Genomic DNA, 15,375 nt, shown 5'->3' on the forward strand with positions numbered 1-15,375 from the left:
AAACACTGGCGGTTCGATTCAACTTTATTATCGGATGATGATTTCGTAAAATTTATTAAGGACCAGATAACCTTTTATTTTAACACGAATACATCACCTGAAGTGCCATCTCAGATTGTCTGGGATGCCATGAAAGCATATCTGAGGGGTCAAATAATCTCTTACACAGCAAATCTCAATAGAAAATCCCGTGCAGATCGAGCAGACCTCATTAACCAGATTAAAGATTTGGATCAAATATATGCCCAAACTAAGAACCCTGAATTATACAAGAAGCGCGTTGAACTCCAAACTAAATTTAGCCTTCTGTCCACTCAACCTGTCGAACGCCAACTTCTTGAAAGCAAGAGCCGCTTTTACATTCATGGGGATAAGTCTGGTAAATTCCTAGCCAATCAGCTGAGGCGTTCCAAAGCCAAACAACATATTACAAAGATCCGGAAGGAGAACGAAGACTTTACATCGGATCATTTAGAAATTAATGACACATTTAAAAAATTTTATTCTCGGCTTTATTCCTCTGAATCTCTGAATGACAATATCTCTGTGGATCAATTTTTACAGAATCTGAATATCCCCTCACTTTCATCTGATTTCAAAGCCAAACTCAATGCGCCTATATCACCAGAAGAAATATCTTTTGCAATTTCTGCACTGTCCTCAGGGAAATCTCCTGGACCTGATGGGTTCCCTGTGGAATTTTATAAATCATTCTCTTCACTTCTTTCTCCTCAGTTACTTTCAGTATTATCTGACTCGTTTAATTACGGCAAATTGCCACCCTCTTTCAGTGAGGCATCTATTATTCTTCTTTTTAAAAAGGGCAAAGACCCAACAGAGTGTTCCTCGTACAGGCCGATCTCTCTGCTCAATGTTGATGTAAAGATCTTAGCTAAAGTGTTGGCTCATAGATTAGAAACCGTTATTCCCTCCATTATCTCTGATGACCAAACAGGCTTTATTAAAAACCGTCTCCCTTTTTTTAACATTCGGCGTCTATTTAATATTTTATACTCAGTTCCAACTGGGACTCCTGAATGTGTTATCTCCCTTGATGCGGAGAAAGCATTTGATCGTATAGAGTGGAACTACCTTTTTGCAGTCTTAGAAAAATTTGACCTCGGCCAAAGTTTCATCTCTTGGATCCAATTGCTGTACCTGTGTCCTACTGCTTCTGTTCTAACTAACTTTCAGAAATCCCAAGTATTCAATCTCAAATGTGGCACCCGTCAGGGATGCCCCTTAAGTCCCTTTCTCTTTGATTTGGCTATAGAACCTCTGGTTCTATAACCTCTGACAATTTCGAAATTGTCCTGAATTGACCGAGATTTGGAGAGGGGGTGTTGAGCATAAAGTTTCTCTCTATGCTGATGATTTATTACTCTTTCTCTCAAATCCATCTACATCCTTACCTCTAATGTTTTCACTTCTTGACCAGTTTAGCCAGATCTCTGGCTATAAACTCAACTTACATAAGAGTGAACTTTTCCCAATTAATAAAGAAACACAAGAACTAATATTTCGTGATCTCCCTTTTAAAGTAGTCCATAATCAATTTACTTATCTTGGAATTACAGTTACAAGGAAGTTTAAAGATCTCTTTCGTGAAAACTTTGTCAATCTTTCATATGCTATAAAACAGAGTCTGGTACAATGGTCACCTCTATCTATGTCCTTGGTAGGTCGTATTAATGTTGTTAAAATGTATGTTCTCCCCAAATTTTTATACTTATTTCAATCTATCCCAATTTTTATTCCTAAATCTTTTTTTGATTCCTTAGACTCTATTATTTTGTCATATCTGTGGCAGAATAAGCGCTCTAGAATTAATAAAATCCACCTCCAAAAATCTAAAAAAGAGGGTGGCATGGCTTTACCTAACTTTCGCTTATATTACTGGGCAGCTAATATACGTTGTGCTGCCTTCTGGTCTTTCTTCCACGGTCAACCCGAGTGCCCTAACTGGGTGGCAATGGAGTTGAGATCCACTAATTATCTATATCTGCACTTCTTGGCTCTGCACTCCCTAGCAGTCTGCCCAGATCAATAGCTAATCCTCTGGTTAGACACACTTTGCGTATATGGGCTCAGTTCAGGAAATGCTACGGTTTCCAGGGATTTTCCGTTTCTAGCCCTGTCGCACATAATCACCTTTTTTTACCTACTATGTACGATTCAGCATTCCATGTTTGGTACAGGAAGGGCATTAGACATTTTGAAGATCTCTTCATTGATAATCGCTTCGCTTCTTTTCAGCAGCTCTCCGTTAAGTTCAACCTGCCGAACGCTCACTTTTTCAGATATCTCCAAATCCGACACTTTACTGCTCCTTTAATTCCTAACTTTCCTGAAATGCCTGCGAAAAATGCTATGGACCTATTTCTTTCCATTAATCCACTAGGTAAAGGTATAATTTCAATTATCCGAGATAAACTAGCAGCCTTACGACGGGCCCCTGTGGATAAAATTAAAATGGCCTGGGAGCAGGATTTAAATATCTCCTTATCCGAGGAGAGCTGGGACTCAGTTCTCAAATTGGTTAACTCAACCTCCCTTTGTGCTCGCCATTGCCTTACAGTTTAAGATTGTTCATAGAGCCCATATGTCTAAATCTAAACTATCTCAATTCTACCCTGGCATAAATGCAAGAGGGGCGTGGCCTCTCTCATCCATATGTACTGGTTCTGTCCTAGCTTGGAGAAATTCTGGAAAGATGTCTTCACTACATTATCGGGTATTCTGAATCAGCACCTAGAACCTAACCCCTTAATTGCTCTGTTCGGTTTTTGGGGCGAGACAGATTTATGTCTGGGTCCGACCAAATGCCGAATACTATCCTTTGCCTCTCTCCTGGTGAGACGCTTGATCCTCCTTAGATGGAGAGATGTTGCCCCGCCCACTCATGCGCAATGGCTTAACGACATTATGGCCTGCTTGGACCTTGAAAAACTTCATTATTCAGTTCTTAATTCGAATCTAAAGTTCCATAAGGTCTGGGGACCTTTTATCGAGTACTTTCATAACCTTCCTCTTGACTAGGGTTTTTTTTTTCTTTTTTTTTCTCTTCTTTCAGCTCCTTGCTTTCAGCTCCCTTTTTTTTCTGGCAGTAGGCATTATTATCCTCTGTTGCTAAGTGTATTCACAGTCTGGGAGTTTGACTGTCCGGACTTATACTCTTTATACTGTGTGGTGGTTGGTCTGGAGTTGTTGTTTTTTTCTTGTGTTGTGGGGCTTGGGGAGGACACTAAGCTCACTTGTCTTTAATTTAGGTGCTTTTTTGTTAAATTCTCTTCCTTTGTAGCATATTGTTATTGTATGTTTAATCTTGCACTGTATTAATGCTCCTTATTGGGATTTGGGGTTTTTAATTTTGTAAAATGTTTTAAAAAACTAATAAAACTAATAAACTAAAAATTTTTTTAAAAAAAGGAAATGCCATTCCTTCTTTTGAGCTCCACTGTGCATTGTGGTTTCCCTACAAATAAGAGCTTTACATTTGTTCATTGCTGAGAACAGAAAGCCATTGATAAAGGCAATGTTGTTGTCAATGATAGGAAGAGACCTCCCTCTTCTCTTGTTGCTGAGTCTGACCAGAAGGTTTCTAAATGATGTTATTACGAGTCTGGTCATTAGTCAGTGGACACACTGTCTAATTCACTGTGACATTTACCTCATTACATTTGAAAAACAGATGAAGTACCAGCTGGAATCAACAGCAAGAACACTAATCTCCCCGGCTGGATCGCATTTTGTTTCATTGAGGAATAATTCGAAGTATCACTTTGTTGCTTATGGATGCCCTCCAGCTGATTATTTTGAGAGAACAGAATGACAATCAGCCCAGTTGGACGGACTTTGGCCTACTTGTATCTTTTCATCTGATATGCTAATCTGTGGGCTGAATCCTGAAAATCTCCACAGACACTGCTGTTTTCACTTAATCCTGGAGCAAACATGAGGAAATCTGCAGATGCTGGAAATTCAAACAACACACACAAAATGCTGGTGGAACACAGCAGGCCAGGCAGCATCTATAAGGAGAAGCACTGTCGACGTTTCAGGCTGAGACCCTTTGTCAGGACTGTCTCATCAGGGTCTTGGCCCAAAACATCAACAGTGCTTCTCCTTATAGATGCTGCCTGGCCTGCTGTGTTCCACCAGCATTTTGTGTGTGTAGCTTTAACTGGAGCCCACTTTGAAGATGCTGGCTGAAGAACTCTGGTCAAAGAGTTGGGATCCCACCCGCACTTCACTGCTCCTTAACATATACCTCCATCCTTCTTCCTCAGAAACAAACCTGATTGTCCCCACTTTATTCCATGTCCCTCTGTCCATACCTTTTGGTCAAGAGGGAATGCTTCTGTTTGGTCAGAAAGTGATTGAGTCTTCAGGAAGTGGATAGTTTATGTTTTTGCCTGAGGATTTTTGGTACAACTTTAAGGTTTGGTTTTTAACTTTCATTCACATCTGTAAGACAGTGCTCTGGAATCCCATCACCATGGCCATTTTGTCATCACTTTCCTTCTCTTGTGCATCTCAAGAGGGTTAATTCCTCAATGCTGAACTTCCAGTTGTGTTCTGAGAGACTGCATGAGATTGCTTCACCAGGGTGCTTTATCTCTCTTTCTTTCTCTTTCCCCTCTCCTTACCATAGAAACCATAGAACATTACAGCACAGAAACAGCCCTTCTTGGCTGTGCCGAACCACATCCATGTACCTGTCCAAGTCTTTCTTAAATGTTAAAAGTGAGCCCGCATTTACCACTTCATCTGGCAGCTCATTCCACACTCCCACCACTCTCTGTTTAAACTTTTCCCCCTTCACCCTTAATCCATGTCCTCTGGTTTTTTTCTCCCCCTACCCTCAGTGGAAAAAGCCTGCTTGCATTCACTCTATCTATACCCATCATAATTTTATATACCTCTATCAAGTCCCCCCTCATTCTTCTATGCTCCAGGGAATAAAGTCCTAACCTATTCAACCTTTCTCGGTAGCTCAGTTTCTCAAGTACCGGCAACATCCTTGTAAATCTTCTCTGCCCTCTTTCAGCCTCATCAATATCCTTCCTGTAATTTGGTGACCAAAACTTCACACAATACTCCAAATTCGGTCTCACCAATGTCTTATACAACCTCACCATAACATTCCAACTCTTATACTCAATACTTTGATTTATAAAGGCCAATGTACCAAAAGCTCTCTTTCCCTAAAAGTGAAACCACTTTTAGGGAATTTTGTATCTGTATTCCCAGATCCCTCTGTTCTACTGCATTCCTCAGTGCCCTACCATTTACCTTGTATGTTCTACCTTGGTTTGTCCTTCCAAAGTGCAACACCTCATACTTGTCTGTATTAAACTCCATCTGCCATTTTTCAGCCCATTTTTCCAGCTGGTCCAAATCCCTCTGCAAGCTTTGAAAACCTTCCTCACTCTCCACTACACCTCCAATCTTTGTAGCATCAGCAAATTTGCTGATCCAATTTACCACATTATCATCCAAATCATTGATATAGATGACAAATAACAATGGACCCATCACTTCTCCCATTGAGCCAATGTCTAATCCAATTTACTACCTCACCATGTATACCTAGCGACTAAATCTTCCTAACTAACCTCCCATGTGGGACCTTGTCAAAGGCCTTACTGAAGTCCATGTAGACAACATCCACTGCCTTCCCTTCATCCACTTTCCTTGTAACCTCCTCGAAAAACTCTAATAGATTTGTTAAACATGACCTGCCACGCATAAAGCTGTGTTGACTCTCCCTAATAAGTCCCTGTCTATCTAAATACTTGTAGATCCTATCTTTTAGAACCTTTTTTAAACAACAGAACAACATGAGCTATCCTTCAATCCTCCAGCACCTCACCCGTAGATACCAACATTTTAAATATATCTGCCAGGGCCCCTGCAATTTCAACACTAGTCTCCTTCAAGGTCCGAGGGAATAACCTGTCAGGTCCTGGGGATTTATCTACTCTGACTTGCCTCAAGGTAGCAAGCCATGGGTATGGCCTTCTCACCTCTCTGTGTCCATCTTCTCCATTCACTCTCTCTCTCTCTCTCTCTCTCCCTCACTCTTTCTCTCTCTCTCTCTCTCTCTCACTTTCTCTCACACACAAATTGTAATCATAGATTCATATACAGTAGTTAGTCAGCATATAAACAATCCCTTCAGATTAACTTGTCCTTTCTGACTGAGGTGCCCAACTGAACTAGTCCAATTTACTTGCACTTGTCTGTATTCCTTTAAACCAGGGGTTCACAACGTTTTTTTAAATGCCATTAAGCAAGGGATCTGTGGACCTTAGGTTGTAAACCCCAGTTATAAACTATTCTTCTCTATGTATCTGTCTGAATGTCTTCTCCACTGACATTTTACCTACCTCTACAACTTCTTCTGGCAGCTTCTTCCATATCCCAGTCACATTCCATGCCAGAGTAAAAATGTTAACTAATGAATGAAGCATATTTGGGTAATTTCTCCTGAATATATAAATTATTAAGCCAGTATCTCATTCAGATATTGAAGACTGAAGGAATTGAAGAACAGTTGGAATCGGACTGGTGTCTACCTCAAGAACAAGGGAAAATGAGCCTTCAATTAGACTTCTGGTACTTAGAGATGTCAGGAGTGCTCTTTCCCCGAAAAAAACTGGTAGAAATCTGAAACACTCCCAAAATAATGTCAGAAGGGAAACAAAATCTTCACTCTGGTGGTTGGATTCCATTCACAGAGACATTTGGAGTATTGAGTGCAATTTTGGTCAACTATCCATAGCCCAGATGGTTGAAAGAGTACAGAAAAAAATACAAGGATGTTACTGGGACTGAATGACCTGAGTTTTTAGGAAAGATTGAATAGGTTAGAACTTTATTCTCCAGAGTATGGAAACACTACCACTTGTGCCACTCAGACATGTAGGGGTATTCCACCCAACAACCAGAGCAGGTCAATGTGGTTCGAGGGCCTTGATCCCAGCGGTAAGTAGAGTGCTGGCCAGCGTCTGGTTGTGGAGAAGGTCACGTGAGGTTAGAGAGGTGCAGCAACCCTTCTCTGGACTGAGATAAGTTCAGTACCTCCAAGCTTGTCACAAAGTGGAAGTTTGGTTTGATAGTTTTCTCCTGGCAGGATTTCCCACTCCTTTTACTGGGAATCCATTACACCCCTCGAGAAGATTTAAGACTTGCTCTACAGTATGTTTAACTATGTTCTATGGTCTTTTACTTTGGTAATGTCCTTTATTAATTTAAAAAAGTAGACTTTATTCATCATAAAAATTAAATACCAAAAAAGTACAAAACTTTTATATTCATGGCTATTACATCAAGTACTGATAATTTTAAAAAAATTGTTAATTTACTGGATCTGGGTGGCTCCAGCTAAGCCAGCACTTATTGCCCGTCCCTAGTTGCCCTTGAGAAGGTGGTGATGAGCTGCCTTCTTGAACCACTGCAGTCCCTGAGGTGACCAACAGTGCTGTTAAGGAGGGAATTGCATGACTTTGATGCAGCAACAATGAAGGAATAGTGATATGTTTCCAAGTCAGGATGGTGAGTGACTTGGAGGAGGATTTCCAAGTGGTGGTGTTCTCAGGTATCTGTTGTTCTCGTCCTTCTAGACGCTAGTGGTCGTGGGTCTGTAAGGTGGGTTTCTCTTTTTAAAAAACCATAGCATTATTTCAACTAGGTCACCTCCTGGGGTAATATATACTTCCATTGTTTGAGGGACTTTCCCACCCAGCTCCACCCTTTCACATACAGTAGTGGAAGGAACCTGAACTGTGGTCCTTCGCCACAGAGTCCTAGTGCAAGGTCCTGCAACCTTGGCTGTGCCAGTCGAATGCATTCTTCACAGACATCTCACTATGTGGAAGACAAACAAGTCTAAAGAGTGTCTCACAGTGTTGATAACCTTCCAGCAGCACTTGATATCTGTCTCAGTGTGGGTCCTTGGGATCAGGAGTTTTCTGTTATGCAGCTGCTGGGGATGAACTGAGATATGAACTCTTGCATCCGTCTCCACACTCTCTTAGCAAACCTACAGTCTGCAAAGAGGTGGGTGACTGTTTCTTCTTACTGTAGCCATTCCACTGCAGTTTGCATTGGGGATGAGATGTCTGTAAAGGGGTCCCTTTTCACAACTAGCCAAGCAAGGTCTTGGTACTTGTTGGTGATATGTGCATTCTGCCTGATGACTTGGACAGGTTGTTCAGGAAACTACCCTGACGTATTCATAGTGTCCCTGTCTCGCAGTGTCTGCTCTACATTCTGCACTGACCACTATTTGATTTATGTGATCAGAAGTGTTTAGAAGAACTCTTCCACAGAGGACAAGTAGTGCAGTAATGTCCAGCTGATTGTGGTGTTAGATGGTAGGGGATCAAGGCCAATCTTCCATAGCAGAGCCTCAGTACATTGTGACATTTGGTGGCCATGTACTATGGGTCCACACACTGACTAATACAGCCTACACCATAAGACCATAAGATGTACAGCAGGAGCAGAATTATGCCATTCTGCTCATCAAGCTTGCTCTGCCACTCCATCATGGCTGGCTTATTATCTCACCAGATTCCATTCTCCCACCTTCTCCCTGTAACATTTGATGCCCTTTCCAATCAAGAACCTATCAAACTCTAATAAATTCCACAGATTCATCCTCCTCTGGCTAAAGAAACTTCACTTCCTCTAAAGGGATGTCCTGGTACTCTGAGGCTGAGCCCGATGTGTTAGACTCCTTCACTAAAGGAAACATTCTCTCCACATCCACTCTATTGAGGCCTTTCAATATTCAGTAAGTTCCAGTAAGAACCCCCCACCCCATTCTTTTAAGTTCCAGTGGGGACAGGACAACAGCCATCAAATGCTTCTCATACATTAACCTTTTCATTCCCAGCATCATTTTTGTGAACCTCCTCTGGACTCCGAACCCACCTGGACAAAAAAGACACGTACGTTCAGATGCTGTTCATAGACTTCAGTTCAGCATTCAACACAATCATCCCTCAGAAACTGATTGGAAAGCTCAGCCTACTGGGCCTGAACACCTCCCTCTGCAACTGAATCCTAGACTTCCTGACAGGGAGACCTCAGTCAGTCCAGATCGGGAGCAGCATCTCCAACACCATCACACTGAGCATGGGGCTCCCCAGGGATGTGTGCTCAGTCCACTGCTGTTCACTCTGCTGACCCACGACTGTGCTGCAACACACAGCTCGAACCACATCATCAAGTTCGCCGATGACACGACCGTGGTGGGTCTCATCAGCAAGAGTGATGAGTCAGCCTACAGTAAGGAGGTGCAATGGCTAACGGCCAACAACCTGTCTCTGAGTGTGAACAAAAGAGATGGTTGTAGACTTCAGGAGAGCACAGAGCGACCACTCCCCACTGAGCATCGATGGCTCCTTGGTAGAGATTGTTAAGAGCACCAAATTTCCTGGTGTTCACCTGGCGGAGAATCTTACCTGGTTCCTCAACACCAGCTCCATAGCAAAGAAAGCCCAGCAGCGTCTCTACTTTCTGTGAATGCTGAGGAAAGTCCATCTCCAACCCCCCCCCCCATCCTCATCACATTCTACAGGGGATGTATTGAGAGCATCCTGAGCCGCTGCATCACTGCCTGTTTCAGAAATTGCACCATCTTGATCGCAAGACCCTACAGCGGATAGTGAGGTCAGCTGAGAAGATCATCGGGGTCTCTCTTCCCGCCATCACGGACATTTACACTACACGCTGCATCTGCAAAGCAAACAGCATTATGAAGGACCCCACGCACCCCTCATACAATCTCTTCTCCCTCCTGCCATCTGAGAAAAGGCACCAAAGTATTCGGGCTCTCATGACCAGAGTATGTAACAGTTTCTTCCCCAAAGCTATCAGACTCATCAATACCCAGAGCCTGAACTGACACCTTGCCCTATTGTCCTGTTTATTATTTATTGTGATGCCTGCACTGTTTTTGTGCACTTTACGCAGTCCTGTGTAGGTCTGTAGACCGGTGTAGCTTTCTCTGTGTTGTTTTTGTACTGTGTCATGTAACACCATGGTCCTGAAAAACATTGTCTCATTTTTACTCTGTACCAGCAGTTATGGTTGAAATGACAACAAAAGTGATTTGACTTGACTTGACATTTGTCAGTCAAGGTTTTCCCTTAAGGAAACAATTATAACTTTGGCCTTTTTTTTCATGTGCCTCCAAGTTTAAACCTCAACTTTAATAATGGACTCCAACCACTGAAGTCAGACTAACTGGCCTATAATTTCCTGTCTTCTTTCTCCTGCCCTAATTAAAGAGTGGGGTGACATTTGCGATTTTCTAGCCTTCTGAAACCATTTCTGCCTCAAGTGATTCTTTAAAGATCACTAATGTCTCCACAATCTTTTCAGTTACCTCTTTCAGAACCATGGGTCCACCTTGTCCAGGTGACTTCTCTACCTTCAGACCTTTCAGCTTCCTAAGCACCTTTTCTTTCGTAACAGTGAAAGTGGTCACCAGGTGAATACAATGCTAGATACTCTTTTGCTCCCATTATCTGGGGATTTGTGCATCCTGATCCACTGGGCTTGCTTTAGTTTGAACCTGTTGAATTGGAAGTCATTTCAGTAGATTACTGAAGCAGAGGAATGGGGAACAGGCCATACCTGTACCAAGTACAGCAACAATGAAATATATTGCACCTGATCACCTGATTTTCCCAGTTATTGACAAAGAGCACCATTTTTTGTTTTACCTTCCCAATCTGTTCCAGGCAATTTTTTGTTATGTGCCTCAGCCTCTCCCAGTACCTTCAGATAGTCAGTTCTGATGGTAAAGGGGACATTGGATCGGCTGGGCCAGTTACCGAAGAGCATGGTTTGTTCTTCCTGTAGTTGACTCTGGCCCCGAATGCCTTCTCGAATTAGTGGCAGATGCTGCTCAACCTGCGAACTGACTGTGGATCCAAGCAGTAGATGGCAACATTGTTCTTGCATAGGGAGATTCTGACCTATGTGCCTCCATTGCCTGGCAACATCACCCCTTCTGCTCTTGTCCTTCCTAATGGATTAGCAAAGGGTTCTTTGTAGCACACATACAAGACTGGGGAGAGTGGACAACCCTGCCTGACTCCTGACTTGATGGGAAAGCAATCTGGCAGCTACCCTTTAATTTGAACTGCACCGGAGATATCAGTGTGGAAGAGCTGGATCCAATTTCTGATTCACTTCCCAAGATCCTTTTTAGAGAGCATCCCCATATTCTAAAAGCCTTCTTCTGGTCTAAACATACACACCTTTGGCCTGCACACAGGTGATAGTATCCCTGACTTGCATATGACTGTCTGAGATTTTCTAGCCTGAAACAGTACAAGTTTGGTCTGTGTGGATCACCTGTCCAAGAACAGACCATTGATGGTCTTGGATAGGATCTTATTCTTGACATTCAAGAGTGAAATGGGTTTCAAAGTCCCAGTGTCCTCTCTCTTCTCTTCTGCTTATTGATGCAAGTAATGATGCTTTTCCTCCTGGAGTCCGACATGCTACCAGCACAGCATCCAGTCCCACAGAGCTGAGTACATCTCTGCTGGCAAGCGGTTGTCTCCAGGAGTTTTATTTTTGCCAAGGGAATGGATGGAGTCAGAGGCTGATCCAGACTCTCCCAATTGCTGTTCTCTAACATGTCCATGATAGAAAATGGGAAATTCTGGGAGGTTGTGCTTTCTGTAGTCTTTCTCTCACACAGATATGAATATCCTCAGTATGTCTGCCTGTAAGGATGCTACTGAGCTGTCGTCTTCCTCAAGGCTGTGGGTCACAGAGCTTCCCTTCTGAATGTTTTGGATGAAGAGGCATGAGCATGTTTTATCCTTTTCCATGGTGCAGACCCTGAACCTGAAGATGACCTTGGAGGATTCAGAGGCAAAGAGTGCAGCTTGCTGGCTTGCCATCTCTCAGAATTCTCTAACACCTACCCCGTAGATGACAGAAGAAGTTTCTGAAAGTCTATATGAAGTTGGCACAATTCCCTCTGACTTACAGAACAATTTTGAGGATGAGGAATCTCTTGGTTGCTTCCTACCAATGAATCAGAGATTCAAAGAGGAGCCCCTTGGTTCTCTAACTTGTGTAATCTCTCTTTAGTTCCTCCATGTTCTCTTGGGTCAGCAATTCAACATTCAACCTCCTGCCTGCCTTCTGGTCTTCCTGGAGGTGACAAGAGGCACGAAGGAGGCAGTGGTCAGAGCAGAACATTGATATGACATAAGTGAATCTTACTGTCACTGTCTTCAACAGGAAGAGGAAGCCTATCTGGGACTGTACTGAGCCATCCAACCTCAACCAGCTGTGTTCCATCTGCAGGGGTGCTGAAGGCATCACACAGCCATGCATCTTTAACCATTTTTGTTGGCAATTTGGAACTGCTGTTCAGCTCCTGTCAGCACTGTCTGTTTGTCCAGATGAATCAATGATGCAGTTGATGTCTCAGTCAGAACAACTTGTAGGGATGTCACCAGCAATAGTGGAAGCTGCTGGAAGATGGCCCTGGCTCAGCGTGCACTATGTGTACACATTGAACATAAGAACATAAGAGATAGGAGCAGGAGTAGGCCAATCGACCCCTCAAGCCTGCTCCGCCATTCAACAAGATCATGGCTGATCCAATCTTAACTCTAGTTTTCACCGAATCCCACAAGGCAACAGTGCCAACCAACAGGGCACCATGCCGCCCATTTTATTTTATTATTCATCCCGCCCAAACCCATGTGATCACCCGGGGAAAAAAAACCGAGTTGCCAATTGAGGAGAAAAAATCTGGAAAATTGACTCACTTACGGCATTTTAAATTTGCCACAAGACACTGACCCCCTGACCACCAACTCTTTGACTTCAGTGACTGAGAAGTTGCCTCCCTGCAGCAGAATCCCTAGCCTGGATGCTCTACAATAATTTCCTCCACCCCACCTTAATAATACAGACAACTGCTGGGGCACCATTGCGACCACCTCTGAGACCTTGGTAGGTGTGACAGCCCATACTTCTGTAGGAAAATCAGATCTTGTACTTCCGGGGCACCATCAAGAAGGTGACTCGTGAGAGCAGCTCTCATGGAAACCATCATTTATTGCCGTTTCAACCTGCTACAGCTGAGAACCACAACTACATCTAAGGTCTGTGCAGTTTGTCACATCATTTTAAGATGATTAAAAAACTCTATTGCTACTCAAAGTTGATGGAACTCAAATGGACTCTGCCTTCTGGAGCAGTTCCCCTTTAAGACAGCAGAAGACAGAGTGCTACTCTGATTTAAAAGTTCACCTAAGGAAGTGTGGCTTTCAACTCCCAATGCTGGCCATCTTACTGGAAAACATAGTCTCTGGTAAATAAAATTGAAGATCTCAGAGCTAGATTGCTGTTCCAGAGGGACATTAAAAGCTTTTGTGTTTTTGTTTCACGGAATTTGATTATCCCTCACTATTCCAGTTGCAGAAATACAGCTTGAGAGTTTCACAGTACACCATCAAAATAGGACTGCTGAGTCTTTCAAAGGCAGAGGAGAGGGAGCTTGCTTTATGATCAACTCCCTGTGGTGAACAGCATTGTGGTGCTGTCCTAGTCCTGCTCTCCCAACCCTGAACATCTCGTGATAAAGTGTCGTTCATTTTATTTGTCATGGAAGATGATCTTGGTAGTGGTGTACATCCCACCTCAGGCCAGTGTAAAACAGACCCTAGACAAACTGAGGGATGTAATAAGCGGGCATAAAACAGCTTATCCTGATGCCTTTCCTATTTCTTTGGGGGATTTTAACCAGGCCAGCTTGAAAATGTCTCTATAAAAGGGGCAGATTTGGGTAAATCGGGTCTTTTATCGGTGGCTCAGAAGCAGTAAGTTTTGGTGTCAGAGCCCTACCAAAGATCAGGAAAGAGAGAGTGTTATAAAGATGTAGCTTTGGGTAAGGCCACTTTTTTTCCAGCTGCACAGGTGCAGTAAGTGCTGATGTCAGAGGTCTAAACTCAACAGCAAATGAAAGGAAGTTAGGATCAAGCAGAGCGTCCAGTTTGGGTCAAGCGCAATGGACATTAGGGTCAGTGGAGCAGCCATTGTTTGAATGTGCCAGTAATAGAGTATGGGTCAAGTGGAGTGTCCAGTTAAAGTCAAGCGGAGCGGCCGTTGTTTGAATGTGCCAGTAATAGAGCATAAAGGCTTTGGATAACAGGCTTCAGCGAGAAGAGGCAAAGGCACAGATAAGAAGAGGTAGGTCATTTTTTTAGTGCAGAATAGATGGAATGCTCCTCCTGTCAGATGTGGGAATTCTGGATACCCGATGACTACATCAGTGGGAAGTGCTCCCAATTGACTGACCATGTCAAGGAGTTGGAACTGGAGTTGTATGGTACTTGGGATCATTTGGGGAGCTAATATAGATGAGACTTTTGAAGAGGTGGTCACATCCAGAAAACAGGCTTCAGGCAGTAGATGAGTGAACACCAGGAGAGCTAAGAGGATTAAGAAGTCAGTGCAGGGTTCCCCTGTGGCCATTCTCCTCAGCAACAAGTACACCCCTTTAGAGACTGCTGGGGGATGACCTATCAGGGCATGGCAACAGCAGCCAGGCTGGTGGCACTATGGCTGGCTCTGAGGCTCAGCAGGGAAGGCAGGCAGTGTGGTAGTGATAAGGAACTCAATAGTTAGGGGGACAGAAAGGAGATTCTGTGGCCACAAAAGAGACACCAGGATAGTGTATTGCCTCCCATGTGCCAGGGTCCAGGATGTATCGGAGCAGCTGCAGGATATTCTCAATGGGAAGAGTGAACAGCTAGTTGTCGTGGTGCATATTGGCACCAATGGCACAGGCAGAAAAGGGGAGGAAGTCCTACTCAGTGAGTATATAGGGATAGGAAAGAGGCTAAAGAGAAGGACTTCCAAGGTAGTAATCTCCAGATTTCTCCTGATGCAGCAGACTAGTGCAGGTAGGAATGGGGTGATAATGAGTGGCTGCGGAGATGGTGCAGGGGACAGGGGTTCAAGTTCTTGGATCATTGGAACCTTTTCTGGGGAAGGGGTGACCTGTACAAGAGGGATGGGTTTCACCTGAACTGGAGGGGAACTAATATCCTGGCAAAGGGGTTTGCTACTGCTACTCGGAGGGTTTAAACTAGTTTTGCAGAGGTCTGGGAACTGGAGCACCACGTCAGTAAGTGAAGGATCAGACAGGAAGGTATAGAAAGGCAAAATCAAAATAACAGATATGATGGGTTGGATAGTTTGAAGTGTGTAGATTTTAATATTAGGAGTAAGGGTGATGAACTTAGAGCATGGATCAGTCCATGGAACTACAATGTTGTAGCCATTACTGAAACTTGGTTTAGAGAGTAGCAGGAATGG

This window comes from Hemitrygon akajei, chromosome 12 (assembly GCF_048418815.1).
Source record: "Hemitrygon akajei chromosome 12, sHemAka1.3, whole genome shotgun sequence".
NCBI lineage: Eukaryota > Metazoa > Chordata > Chondrichthyes > Myliobatiformes > Dasyatidae > Hemitrygon > Hemitrygon akajei.